Source organism: Trachypithecus francoisi, unplaced genomic scaffold (assembly GCF_009764315.1).
Source record: "Trachypithecus francoisi isolate TF-2019V2 unplaced genomic scaffold, Tfra_2.0 Lachesis_group3, whole genome shotgun sequence".
Classification (NCBI taxonomy): domain Eukaryota; kingdom Metazoa; phylum Chordata; class Mammalia; order Primates; family Cercopithecidae; genus Trachypithecus; species Trachypithecus francoisi.
In genome coordinates, this window is record NW_022681468.1 from 86,261,399 (window position 1) to 86,276,161 (window position 14,763).

General features: G+C 35.2%; 1 protein-coding gene across 1 annotated transcript in view; it reads left to right on the forward strand.

The window, feature by feature from the left end:
- The window catches only part of LOC117070098 (olfactory receptor 4K2), a 129,853-nt gene that overhangs the window by 85,542 nt on the left and 29,548 nt on the right, over nucleotides 1–14,763 (forward strand). The gene's annotated exons all lie outside the window — the stretch shown is intronic.

Here is a 14,763-nt window from a genome sequence, read left to right on the forward strand (position 1 = left end):
TAACATAGAAAGTCTTTCCATTTATTTGCATCTGCTTTAATTTCTTTCATCATTGTTTTATAGCTTAAGTGTACAAGTCTTTCACCTCCTTGGTTAATTTTACTCCTAAATATTTTATTTTTTGGTTCTAATGGAAATGAGATTAATTTCTTAATTTCCATTTTAGATAGTTCTTTTTTATTGTATAGAAATTGAAATGATTTGTTTCTTTGGTAGATTTTTAAATTTATAAATACTTAATTGACAAATAAAGATCAAATATATTCAAGGTATATGAAATGATAATTTGATATACATGTACATTGTATAATGATTACCACAATCAAATTAACACATTAGTCACCATCCATGTTATACGTTAGTTACCCAGAATGTGTTTATCTTATGGCTGAAAGTTTGTACCCTTTGACCAACATATTCCCGTTTTCTCTCACTTCAAAACCCCTGACAACCACTGTTCTACTCTCTCTTTCTATGAGCCCCCTTTTTTTTTTCAGATTCTACATGTAACTGAGATCATATAGTATCTTTCTTTCTGTGTCTGGCTTATTTCGCCTACCATAATGTCTATTAGGTTTGTCTATGTTACTGCAAATGGCAAAACTTCCTTCTTTCTGTGGCTGAATGACAGTCTATCACATATATGTACCACAGTTTTTATACTCATTCATCAATTCATGTACACTTAGGTTGTTTCCATATTTTGGCTATTGTGAATAACGCTGCAGTGAACACAGCAGTATAGTTATCTTTTAGAGATACTGATTTCATTTCCTTTGGGTATATATCTAGAAGTGAAATTGCTGGAACACATGGAAGTTTTATTTTTTATTTTTTGAGGAACTTCTATATTGTTTTCCATAATGCTCGTGCCAATTTACATTCCCGTCAATAGTGTAAAAGGGTTCCCTTTTCTCCACATCCTCACCAACACTTGTTATCATGTGTATTCTCATAATAGCCATTCCAGTAGGTATGAGGTGATGTCTCATTGTGGTTTTAATTTACATTTTTCCAGTGGTTAATGATGTTGAGCACCTTTTCATATACATGTTGGCTATTTCTATGTCTGTTTTGGGAATATGTCTGTTAAAATCTTTGCCAGTTGTAAAAATCAGGTTGTTTGTTGTTTTGCTGTTGACTTGTGTACTTCCTATTATGAATATTAACCCCTTATCATACATGTGGTTTACTAACATTTTCTCCCATTCGGCAGGTTGCCTTTTAATTTGGTCAATTGTTTCTTTTGCGGTGCAATGGAATTTTTAGTTTGATATAGTCCCACTTGTTTATATTTTTGTTGCCAGTGCTTTTGTGGTCATATCCAAAAAGTGATAGCCAAGACTATTGTCAGGGAGTTTTTTCCTTATGTTTTCTTCTGGTAGTTTTCAGTTTCAGGCTTTACATTTAAATCTTTAATTCATTTCCAGTTAGTTTTAGTATATGTCATAAGACAAGACTTCAGTTTCTTTCTTTTGCATGTGGATATTTAGCTTTTCCAACACCATTTGTTAAATAGACTTTTCTTTTTCCGTTGTGTATTATTGGCACCCTTGTCAAATCTTAGTTGGCCATATATGTGTGATGGCACCACACTGTTTTAATTAATATGGTTTTGTAATAGAGTTTGAAACAGTGAGTGTGATGCTTCCAGGTTTGTTCCTTTTTCTCAAAATTACTTTGGCTATTTGGAGTCTTTCATGAATACATACAAATTTGGTTTTGTTTTTTCCATTTCTGTGATGAATGCCATTGAAATTTCAATAGGGACTGCATTGAATCTATAGGTAATCTAATTATTTTTGGTATTTTAATATTAATTTTTTAAATTCACGTACATAGATATATTTACTTTCAATTCTCTTTTTCCATTTATTTTGTCAGTGGATTATAGTTTTCAGTGTACAGAGCTTTCACCTCCTTGGTTAAATTTATTCCTAAGTATTTTGTTTTAATTTTGTATTTATAAATGGAATTGTTTTCTTGACTTCTTTTTCAGATAATTCATTGTTCGTGTATAGAGGTACCACTAGTTTTTGTATGTTCATTTTTTAATCTGCAGCTTTACTGAGATCATTTATTCTAAATTTCTTTTTGATGATGTCTTTAGGATTTTCTCTAAATAAGATCATGTTATCTGCAAACAGATAATTTTACTTCTTCTTTTCCAATTTGGCTGCCTTTTATTTCTTACCTACTTACTGTAGCTAGTACTTTCAGTAATATATTGAGTAGATGTAGTGAGAGTGGGCATCTTTATTTTCTTTCTGATCTTAGAAGGAAAGCTTTCAATTTTTCACCATTGAATATAATGTTAGCTGTGGGCTTGTCACATGTGGCATTTACTGCTGAGGTAAGTTTCTTCTAAGCGTAATTTGTTGGAAGTTTTTATCATGAAGGATGTTGAATTTTGTCAGTGCCTTTTCTGCATCTACTGAGGTGATCATATGTTTTTTGTCTTTCATTCTGTCACTGTGGCATATCACGTTTATTGATTTGCATATGTTTAAATATCATTGTGCTTGATAACAGTGAATGATCCTTTTAATATGCTGTCAGATTTAGTGTGTTAGTATTTTGGCATTTATGTTCATCAGAGATACTGGATTGAACTTTCCTTTTAGTATCCATCTGTGCCTTAGGTATCAGAGTAATACAGGCCTTATAAAATGAGTATGGAAGTGTTCCCACCTCAATTTTTGGAAGAGTTTGGAATAAATTGATATGAGTTCTTTTTTACATGTTTGGTAAAATTTAAAAGAGAATCCATTAGGTCCTGGGCTTTTCTTTGCTGGGAGAATTTTTAAACTAATGATTCAATTGTATTCCTTACTGATCTGTTAAGATTTTTTATTTTTTCTTCATTTAATTTTGACAAGTTGTGTCCAGAAATTTACCTATTTCTTCAAGGTTATTCAATATATTACAGTTTAGTTGTTAAAACTTACACAAAGTAAGTTTTTTATATAGTTTTTGGCATATTTATAATGTCAAGTATTGTATTAGAAAGAATAATTTCTCTACCCTAAATTGTTCTTCAACTTAAATTATTCGACTCTTCTTTCTTCTCCTTGTACTCTTGGTAACCACCAGTCTTTTACTGTCTCTATAGTTTTAATTTTTCCAGAATGTCATATAATTGGAGTCATACAGTATATAACCTTTCAAAACTGGCTTATTTCAGCTGGAATTAGGCATTTAAGGTTCATTCATGCTTTTTTATGGCTAGGTACTTAATGCCCTTTTTATTGCTGAATTAACATTCTATTGTAAATGTAACACAGTTAGTTTATTCATACACTCGTTGAAGAACATTATGGTTTTCTCCAATTTTTGTCTGTTAAGGAATGAAGTAGCTGTAAACATTCATGACTGGGTTTTTGTGTACACATGTTTCAAATCAGTTGGGCAAATGCCTAGGAGTATGATCATATGGTAAGGCTATGCTTAGCTTTGTAAGAAACTTCCAATTTGGTCAAGATGTCTGACTAGATGTAGCCAGGTAGAACAGCTTTCACTGTGGGACTGGGATGACTGGCACACTCCTAACAGGTCCTCAAGACACAAAAACTGGGCAGAAGGGAGAGGAAGCTGGGAACCCTGGGTGGGACTACTGTGCAATGGGACTCATTCCTGGCCCCCAAGAACTTTGGGGAATGGATGAGTTGAACTGGCAAGGAGCAACCCACTCTTGCCACAAGCCTCTGGAATCCCACCAGGAGGAGACCCCTCAACCATCACAGACACAGAGTTGGCAGGGAGAGCTGCTTATAGGAGTGGCAGGAGCAGTACACTAGTCGATATGGAGCCCAGAGGGTTTGTGCAGGAACATCTATGCAGAGCACAGCCAGGGATGCCCATCCCTCAAGGCTTGACTTGCTTCCATAGGAGACTTTAGCCCTAGGGGACTGTCAGACATGAATTCTGCAGGGCAGTCTTGCTCATCAGACGGGGCAGATCCAACCTTAGTACCCTCTAATCTGCTGACCTCTCCCAGTGCTCCAGCCGGGCTTTTTTCTGCTTGCAGTGCAGACTCAGGTTCCCTGGGGGTCTACATCTTAGTTTCTGCACTGGCAGACCATATGTGATTGGTGGAGAGCTCTGGTGGGGTGGCCCCTAGGGCCATGCACCTGCTTGCCTGCTCCCTCCCTCTGTGTGGCTTCTTCCAAGCCCATGACTAACCGCCCCTGCCCACTGATATCATTTGGCCGGCTTGTATGTGTGCAGGTGGATTTTCTCTTCCCTGCCTCACCAGCTTGTGTGAGCACATGCACCCTGTCTTGCCTCTGCTGCCAGCAGGAGTGCACTTTGCTCTCCTTCCCCTGCCATACTGCCATTACAGTCAAAGCTGTACTGGGCACAGAGCCCACCAGTCCTGCCTCTGTCAGTGACCTGCCCCTGTGCCAACACTGCCACCAGAATGAAACTAGGCACTGAAAACAATGAACCCTCCCCTGCCCTGAAAAGCCACAGAGGGTGCACACACACCTGCACCCACTAGTGTCCTGTCCCCATACTAACACCACCCTCAGTGCAACAATGCCCACAGTCACCAGTGGGGCCTACTGACCTCCCGAGTTATGCTGACTCTACTCCTGCTGTCAATGCTTTCATGGAGGCAGGCATCTCAACACCTGCTAGCAGTCTACTGCAGCTGACAAGCATGCATGCTGATTTAATACTGCTGGTGCTGCTGAGGGCACCTGTGAACAAGGACAGATTTTTTCCCACTGCCACTACCCTACAAAACACTTTGGCACCATCCATCAACGTGTAGTGACCAGCAGTCCAGGAGCACCTTAGCCACCCCCCATCACAGTCTGTTCATAACCTTGAGAAGTCAGAGAACAAAGTAGGGTAGGATACAAGTCCACCAGAATTAAAACATGCAGTTGGGGAGATGACAGCTGAACCTTTGTCCCCCAAAATCTTCCAGAAATGAAGCCAGTTGACTGACTCCACCTTATAACACAATCAAACTCTCAAAGTTATCCAACAGGATAAAAGAAAAAACATCCAAAGGACAGGAACTTCAAAGATTGAAAAAACATTAGCCCACAAAAATGAGAAAAAAACCAGTGCAAGAACTCTGACAAGTCAAAAAGCCAGCGTGCTTTCTTTCCTTCAAATACCTCCACCAGCTCTCCAACAAAAGTTTTTATCTGAGCTGGGATGGCTGAGATGACACAAATAGAATTTAGAGTATGGATAGAAATGAAGAGCATTAAGGTGCAGGAGTATGTTGAAACCCAATCCAAGGAAGCTAATAACCACAATAAAATAATGCAGGAGCTGACAGACAAAATAGACGGTATAGAAAAGAACATAACTGACCTGATATAACTGAAAAACACACTACAAAATTTCATAATGCAATCACAACTATTAACAGCAGAATAGACCAAGCAGAAGAAATGATATTAGTGCTTTAAGACTGGCTTTCTGAAAAGAGACAGGCAGACAAGAATAGAGAAAAAAGAAAGAAAAGGAACAAATGAAACCTCTGAGAAATATGAGTTTATGTAAAGAGAACAGATCTGTGATTCATTGGTGTCCCTGAAAGACATGGAGAGAATGGCAGCAACTTGGAAAACATATTTCAGGATATCATCCATGAGAACTTTCTCAACCTAGCTAGAGAGGCTAACATTCAAATTCAGAAAATACAGAAAACCCATGTAAGACACTTCACAGGAAGATCATCTCCAGGACACATAATTATCAGATTTTCCAAGGTTGAAATGAAAGAAAAAAATGCAAAAGGCAGCTAGAGAGAAAGGTCAGGTCACCTACAAAGGGAAGCCCATCAGACTAACAGCAGACCTCTCAACAGAAACTCTACAAACCAGAAGAGGTTGGGGGCCAATATTCAAGATTCTTAAAGAAAAGAAATTCCAACCCAGAATTTTACATCTGGCCAAACTATGCTGCATAAGTGAAGGAGAAATAAGATCGTTTTCAGACAAGCAAACTCTGAGGGAATTTGTTACTACCAGACTGACCTGCCTTACAAGAGCTCCTGAAGGAAGCACTAAATAAGAAAAGGAAATATCATTACCAACCACTTCAAAAATATGCTGAAGTACACAGACCAATGACACTATAAAGCAACCACACAAACAAGAATGTATGGTAACCAACTAACAGCATGATGACAGGATCAAATCCACACGTATTAATACTAACCTTGAATGTAAATGGGCTAAATGCCCCAATTAAAAGGCACAGAGTGATAAGCTGGATAAAAAAGCAAGACCCAATGGTATGCTGTCTTCAAGAGACATTCAATGACACCCATATGCTCACATGCAATGACACCCATAGGCTCAAAATAAAGGGAGGGAGGAAAATCCACTGAGTAAATAGAAAACATAAAAAATACAGATATTGTAATCCTAATTTCAGACAAAACAGACTTTAGACCAACAAAAATAAAAAAAGACGAAAAAGGGGATTACATAATGGCAAAGGGTTCAATTCAACAAGTAGTGCTAACTATCCTAAATATATGTGCACCCAACACAGGAGCACCCTGATTCAAACAAATTCTTAGAAACTTACAAAGAAACTTAGACTCACACACAATAATAATGAGAGACTTCAATACCCTACTGACAGTATTAGACAGATCACTGAAGCAGAAAATTAATAAAGATATTTAGGACCTTAACTCAGCACTGGGTCAAATGGACCTGATAGATGTCTATAGAACTCTCCACCAAAAAGCAACATAATATACATTCTTCTCATCACCACATGGCACATATTCTGAAGTCAGCCACGTAAGTGAACATAAAACACTCCTTGGCAAATGCAAAAGAACTGAAATTATAACTACCATTCTCTTGGACCACAGCACAATAAAATTAGAAATTAAGACTAAGAAAATTGCTCATAACCATAAAATTATATGGAAATCGAATAACCTGCTCCTGGATGACTTTTGGGTAAATAAATGAAATTAAAACAGAAATCAAGAAGTTCTTTGAAACTAATGAGAAAGATACAACATACCAGAATATCTGGGCCACAGATAAGGCAATGTTAAGAGGGAAATTTATAGCACTAACCACCCACATAAAGAGGTTAGAAAGATCTCAAGCTAACAACTAAGTGTCACAACTTAAAGAACAAAAGAACCAAGGGCAAACCAACCTAGCTAGCAGAAGACAAAAACTAACCAAAATCAGAGCTGAACTAAAGGAGATTGAGACACAAAAAGAACATTCCAAATATCAACCAATCCAGGAATTAATTGTTTGAAAAATTAATAGATAGACCACTAGCTAGACTAATAAAAAATAAAAGAGAGAATATCCAAATAAACACAATTAGAAATGACAAAGGGGATATCATCACTGACCCCACAGAAATACAAATAACTATTGGAGAATATTTTGAACATTTCTGTGCACACAAACAAGAAAATCTAGAAGAAATGGATAAATTCCTGGAAACATACACCCTTCCAAGACTGAACCAGGAAGAAATTGAATCTCTGAAGAGACCAATAATGAACTCTGAAATTGAATCAGTAATAAATAGCCTACCAACCTAAAAAAACCTTGAGCCAGACAGATTCACCTCTAAATTCTACCAGATGTACAAATAAGAGTTGATACCATTCCTACTGAAACTGTTTTATGAAACTGAGGTTTCATGGATAGGAAGAATCGATGTTAGTAAAATGGCCATGCTGTCCAAAGCAATTTATAAGTTCACTGCTATTCCTACCAAACTACCAATGACATTCTTCAGAGAACTAGGAAAAACTATTTTAAAATTCATATGGAACCAACAAAGAGTCCAAGCTGCCAACGCAATCCTAAGCAAAGGAACAAAGCTGGAAGCAACATGTTACCCAACTTCAAACTGTATTACAGGGCTACAGTAACCAAAACAGCATGGTACAGTAACAAAACAGCATGGCTACAGTAACCAAAACAGACACATGTAACAATGGAACAGAATAGGTCTATGATTCATTTGTTCCCAAACTATCTTTTCTCTATTAAATTGCCCTTTCTCTTTTGTTGAAAGTAATTGACTCTATTTCTGTGGGTCTATTTTTAGGTTCTGCTTTCTGTTCCACTGATCTACATGTCTATTCTTTCATCAATACTGTGCTGTTTTTTATTTTATTTTATTTTTATTTATTTATTTTTTTGAGACAGTGTTTCTCTGTCTCCTTGGCAGGGTGCAGTGGTGTGATCAGTGCAATCTCAACCTCCTTTCTCAAGTGATCCTCCTGCTTCGGCCTCCTAAGTAGTTAGTACTACAAGTGTGCACCAACCATATCTGAGTAATTTTTAATTTTTTTGTAGAGATGGGGTATCCAACTATGTTTCCCAGGCTGATCTTGAAGTCCTGGGCTCAAGTGATCCTCCTGCCTTGTCCTTCTAAAGTTCTGGAATTCCAGGCATGAGCCACATGTCTGGTCCATGATGTCTTAATTAGAGTAATTTTATAGTAAGTCTTGACATCAGACAGTGTGAATCCTACAAATTTGTTCTTTTTCTTCAGTATTGTGTTATCTATTTTAAGTCTTGTGCCTTTCCACGAAACTTTTGAGTTAGTTTGTTGGTATCTACAAAACCTCTTTTCTACTTTTAATGACTTCTTTGATTTTATTGAGCTCATTCTGCTAATACTGGATAATCTCTCTATTGTAAGGCAAGCTGATTCACAACCTTAAACCCATCTACAAACTCCCTTTTGGCAATTCAGGTAACATATTCACATTATAATATTGTAAGGTCTTATATATACTTGGTCTATATATAATTTGTTGTTCTCAAGTCCCTTATATTAATTGTCAAGTTGTTTTCTGTGCTTCTCCAATATTACTTAGATATTACGGTTTTATAATTTTTTGCAGATTTGATCTTTGACAAAGCTGACACTGGGGAAAGGATACACTCTTCAATAAATAAATAAATAATAATAATAAGGAAAATAAATAAATAATAAGGAAAATAAATAAATTTTCCTGGGAAAAATGGATAACCACATCCAGAAGAATGAAACTGGACCACTATCTCACTATATACAAGAATCAACTCAAAATAGATTAAAGTCTTAAACATAAGACCTGGAACTATAAACATACTTGAAGAAAACCTAGGGAAAAAATTCCTGGACTTTGGTCTAGGGAAAGAATTTGTGACTAACACCTCAAAAGCCACAAGCAACACAAAAATAGACAAATGGAACTTAATTAAATTAGAAAGCTTCTGAGCAGCAGACAAAATAATCAGCAGAGTGAGGAGACAACCTCCTGAATGGAAGAAAATATTTGCAAACTATTTATCTGATAATGGGCTAGTACCTAGAATATACAAAACAAAACAACAACAACAAAAAACCCCAAACAACTCAACAGGAAAGAAAAATGCCACTGGAAAGTGGCCAAAGGATATAAATAGACATTTCTCAAAAGAAGACATACAAAAGGCCAAAAGATATATAAAAAATGCTCAACATCACTAATCATTATAGAAATGCAAATCAAAACCACAATGAGATATGATTTTCCCCTAGTCATAATGACTATTACTACAAACAAAAACAAAACAAAACAAAATATAACAGATTGAAAAGGGAACTCTTCTACACTGTTGGTGGGAATGTAAACCAGTACAGTGACTGCAGAAAACATTATAGAGATTTCTCACAAAACTAAAAATAGAATTACCATTGGATCCAGCAATTTTACCACTGGGTATTTACTCAAAGGGGAAAAAAAATCAATATATCAAGGGGATACCTGAACTTTTCACATGTTTATTGCAGTACTATTCACAATGCAAATATATGAAACCAACCTAAGTGAGGTTTTGGGCTTATGATAGTAAAAACTCAGGGTTTGTGAAGTTGGTGAGGGATTTTGCAAAGCTCTTCAAACAGCATGCAGAGCTGTTGACGAGTGAGGATGGCAAGGTGGACAGCTCAGCAGCCAGGGATGTGCTGGTGGGTGCTTGGAAAAGGTGATGAAGCTCTGAAATAATTTCCAAGCGTGATCTATTATCATGCCAGTCACATACAAAATACAGAATATTTCATGATGATATCCTGCAATAAAAATCATGAAAAAAATAGACCAAAAAACAAAACAAAACAACAAAAATTGTGCTGTATATATACCATGGAATATTATTCAGCCATAAAAAAATGAAATAATATCATTTGCAGCAACATGGATAAAACTGGTGTGAAATAAACCAGGCACAAAATGATAAATAGCCCATGTTCTCACTTACATGCAGGAATGAAAATTTTGATCATGTGGAGGTAGAGAGTGGAAAAACAGATAACAGACACTGGGAAGAGTGAGTGGAAAGGGCAGGGGAAAGTATAAAGAGAAGTGCATTAAAGCATAAGATAGGAGGAATAAATTCAATGTTTGATAGCAGAGGAGGATAACTATACTTTAAAAAGTATTGTACTGGAGTGACGAACACCCTAAATATCCTGACTTAATCACTATGCATTACATACATGTAACAAAATTTTACACGTGTCCCATAAATTTGTACGAATAAAAAATTGTTTTAGTTAAAAGAGAAAAACAAACAAAATGAAATAATATTTCTAATTATTGACTACTTTAATCTGATTTGCCTTCAGACAAATTTTGAAAATTATTTTGTGAACTCAAAAATATCTCATGGTTTATCGAATTTTGTTTTATAGGAGGGAAAATGTATGTGTTGAAAAATGTTGTGTTTTTCTCTGATACCACAATAAGTATTTAAATTTATTTGTCAACTTTTTTCTTTTTTAGAATAGTATAGCTTTTGTCATTTATAAACAACACATTTCTGTTAAGATTATTTCTATTTACTTTATATAGTCTATCATTCAACTGAATAGGTCTTTTTGGCTACATTTTAATGTATTATATTTTAATATAATACATATTTAATGTAATGTTAAATATATTTAACAATTAAATATATTTAAATAAGTTAAATATATTTAATTGTTGAATAATTTATAAGAAGGTTATTGAATTTATTTGCTCATTTTGAAATTTGCCCTTGTACTGAATGATCTAGGTTCACTTTTTCAAATTCTACTTTATAAATGATCTTAAAGTAAAATGGACTTTTTCTTTGTTTTGGTATACAATCCATTAATTTTAGCACATGTATAGATTATGTAATCAGCACCACAGCCAAGATATAGAACAGGTTACTAATACAAAAAAACTCCTTCATGCTCTTTCTTATTGAATTATTTTTTATTTCTGTTCTTTTTCTGTTTATTCTCTTGCCTTTTCCAGTATTACTCTAATAATAATTATACCTGTTTTCCAGGATTTATACAGTTTTCCAGGATTACTCTAATAATTATTATATATCCTTATTTTTGTTTTACAATAGGACAAATATTTTAGATTTACAGCTAGCCCTCTCTTTCTGTGGGCTTCATGTTCTTGGATTCAACCAATAGTGGATCCAAAATATTAATAAAAAACAATAAAATAATACAAATTTAGAAAGCAATACCGTATAACAACTAGTTACATAGCATTTATATTGTATTAGGCATCATAAGTGATCTAAGATGATTTAAAGTATATGGGAGGATGTGTTTAGATTGTATACAAATATCATGCCATTTTAACTCAGGGATTTCAGCATCCATGGATTTTGGTATCAGTAGGGGTCCTGGAACTAATCTTCTGTGGATACCAAGGGATAACTAGAAAACTATTAAATCTTTATACCAGTTTTGTTAATTTTTTCAAAAGTTGTTTCCGTTTTCTTCATAGAAGGATAAACATCTTAAAACTAAACTTGTTTTCTTATTTCAAAGAGTGCTAGAAATGTGGTCAGCTAAGGAAGATTTTCTTGGGCTCTATTGCCAGACCTGTGGGGAATGTAGGATATATTGATGGGGAATGTAGGACAGCTGTGAAGAGTTCAGTCTTTGAGGTATTTGGGAAAAAGGTTGTGCTTAGACAGCAAGCCACAGATAAATGATTGACCTGCAGGCAAATATGGCAAGACCCTTGGCTTATGGTTTTAGGTTGTGAATCCACGTCTACTGTCTTCCTGGATAATCTATTATGAACATTTCAAAAGTAATGATAATTATTATAAACATCCCTGCTATTATTTGTACTATATTTTATTAAGTACTTTCCTTGTAGTAAGCATTGAACTGAATGTTTAAAATTTATTTCTATAATTTAATTTTTATACTATTCCTCTAAGGTACTCCATAGTACCTCTCTTCACTTCCCCTGGTTATGTTGGACTTTCCAATATCCCCCTTTCTAGGATTCACCTATGCCTCAAAATAGCTATCAGTATTAGTTTGTGCAAATTTTGTAATGTATTGTCAGAAACTTTAATGCATGATTCTTCCTTTAATATGCAACTTCCAGTAAGCAAGTATTTGTTGGAGATAAATTGCCTTAGCCTAAAAGAATAATTTTCCAATTATGGGATTTTGAACATTGGGGCATAAATATGGGAATATTTCCATAACTAAAGGAGTAATTTTTTGTTCACCATATGCTCTGTAAATGACTGCTTAGAAGATTTCTTCTCCCAGGCCATTTCCAGTTGTGCTTTTCTCCAGTGAACATTGCTACATCACAGGTGTGCATTCCCACTTTAAATAGCAAAGACACACTTCACAGTTCCTGTTGCAACTCTGTGAAAAGTTGGGTCAACATTTTAATGACTCCCACTGCAAGTAGATTATAGTGTTTAATCCCTGATCTAGTAAACGTCACTACTTTCTAAGGGATTTTATATAAAGACAGGAGAAAATATACATCCATACTCCAGGCTTCTGATGCTTACCAAAGAGCTATGGTGATTTCAGTAGGCTTGTGAGTCTCGGAGGAAATGGTATTTTTGATGCTAGGTGCATAACTGGTAGGTTAAAAGCTAGATATGATAGTAAGGACCTTCAGAAGCAGTTGTGGTTTGCATTCTTCAGGTAGCAAAACAATTAATGTTTATTTAATAATTATATAAAACAGAAATAATGGAGGAATAGTAAAGAAAAAGTATATATGACTTAAAGACTTAAAAATGGATGGTTCCATTAAATAGGGCTTAAAGCATTCTTTCTGGTGATGAAAAGGAGAATAAATATAAATATAAATTTATGTATATGTTTAAATCAATATAAGAATAGTTCCCATTAGTAAATAAATAGTCAGTAAAATAGAAATATTCAAATGTGTGAAGCTGAGGATTTTCAATGCATTTAATGTAAAAGGAACTTGTGCCATTTTCACATGAAAAATGCAATTTCAAACATATGAAATTATTTTGGTAGCGCATGGTCTTTTTCTAAATCCCTGAACTTAGATTAGAATTTTTATTGCATATGTTATTAATAATAAAACAAGCTGATTATTTCCAAACAGCAATATTAAATTTGGATTTTGAAACCTAGAAAATTCCTTAAATTTTGCCCAGAAAATATGCTTCAAGCTTTACATAGACCATGTAATATAATTCTCACAGGTAGAAGTCAAATCCTAGGCTATGGAGACATAAGTGAAGTCAAGAATACTGTAACTACTCTTAACCACTGGGCAATAGACTCCTTTTAAGAATTCTAGAATATCATTCTATGACAAAATTTAAAAATAATTTTTCTTTTTTTTCTTTTTGAGATGGAGTCTAGCTCTGCCATCCAGGCTGGAGTGCAATGGTGCCATCTCGGCTCACTGTAACCTCTGCCTCCCAGGTTCAAACAACTCTCCTGCCTCAGCCTCCTGAGTAGCTGGGAATACAGGCACACACCACCACGCCCAGGTAATTTTGTAATTTTTAGTAGAGATGGGATTTCACTATATTGGCCAGGCTGGTCTTGAACTCCTGACCTCATGATCCACCCACCTCGGCCTCTCAAAGTGCTGGGATTATAGGCATGAGCCACCGCACCTGGCCAAAATAATTTTTCAATATTGACAAAACAATTTAAATATGTGCAAATAAATGGAGATGTAACCAGATTTTCCTCCACATGGGAAACATGAGGTCATCTAAAGGAAAAATATTGCAGAAGGTAACATTTATTTGTATTTTTATTTTTGAGATGGAGTCTCCCAGGTTGGAGTGAGTGCTATGATCTCGGCTCACTGCAATCTCCATCTCCTGGGTTCAAACAATTCTCTTGCCTCAGCCTCCCGAGTACTGGGATTACAAGTGCCCATCAACACACATGGCTAATTTTTGTATTTTTAGTAGAGACGGGGTTTCACATTGTTGGCCAGGCATCGGGATCTCCCAAAGTGCTGGGATTACAGCCATGAGCCATTGCACCCGGCCATGAAGGTAATATTTAAAATTTTGATATTTAGTGTTCAATCACAGAATGAGTTAAGGATGGAATAATAAGGTAAATTGAAATTAACAAAGTACAATTCATTTCCAGTACATTTGCTTCTGCACAGCACCAATTAAAAAAAAATTAAAAAGAGTTGATGGGTGCAGCACACCAACATGGCACAAGTATACATATGTAACAAACCTGCACGTTATGCACATGTACCCTAGAACTTAAAGTATAATAAAAAAAATTAAAAAATTTTAAAATGAATCAGATTTTTTCCCATTATTATTTTTCCACTTCTAACTGGACTCTGAAAGTTGCTGCAACAGAACAATTGCTATAATCCTTCTCCTCTAAAGTCAGAATATGTAGTCAATGTAAAAATTCTGATAGTTATCCAAAAAAGAAGCCAAAATTGTTTTGGAACATTTGTTTTAGTTTTTACTACAAATCAGG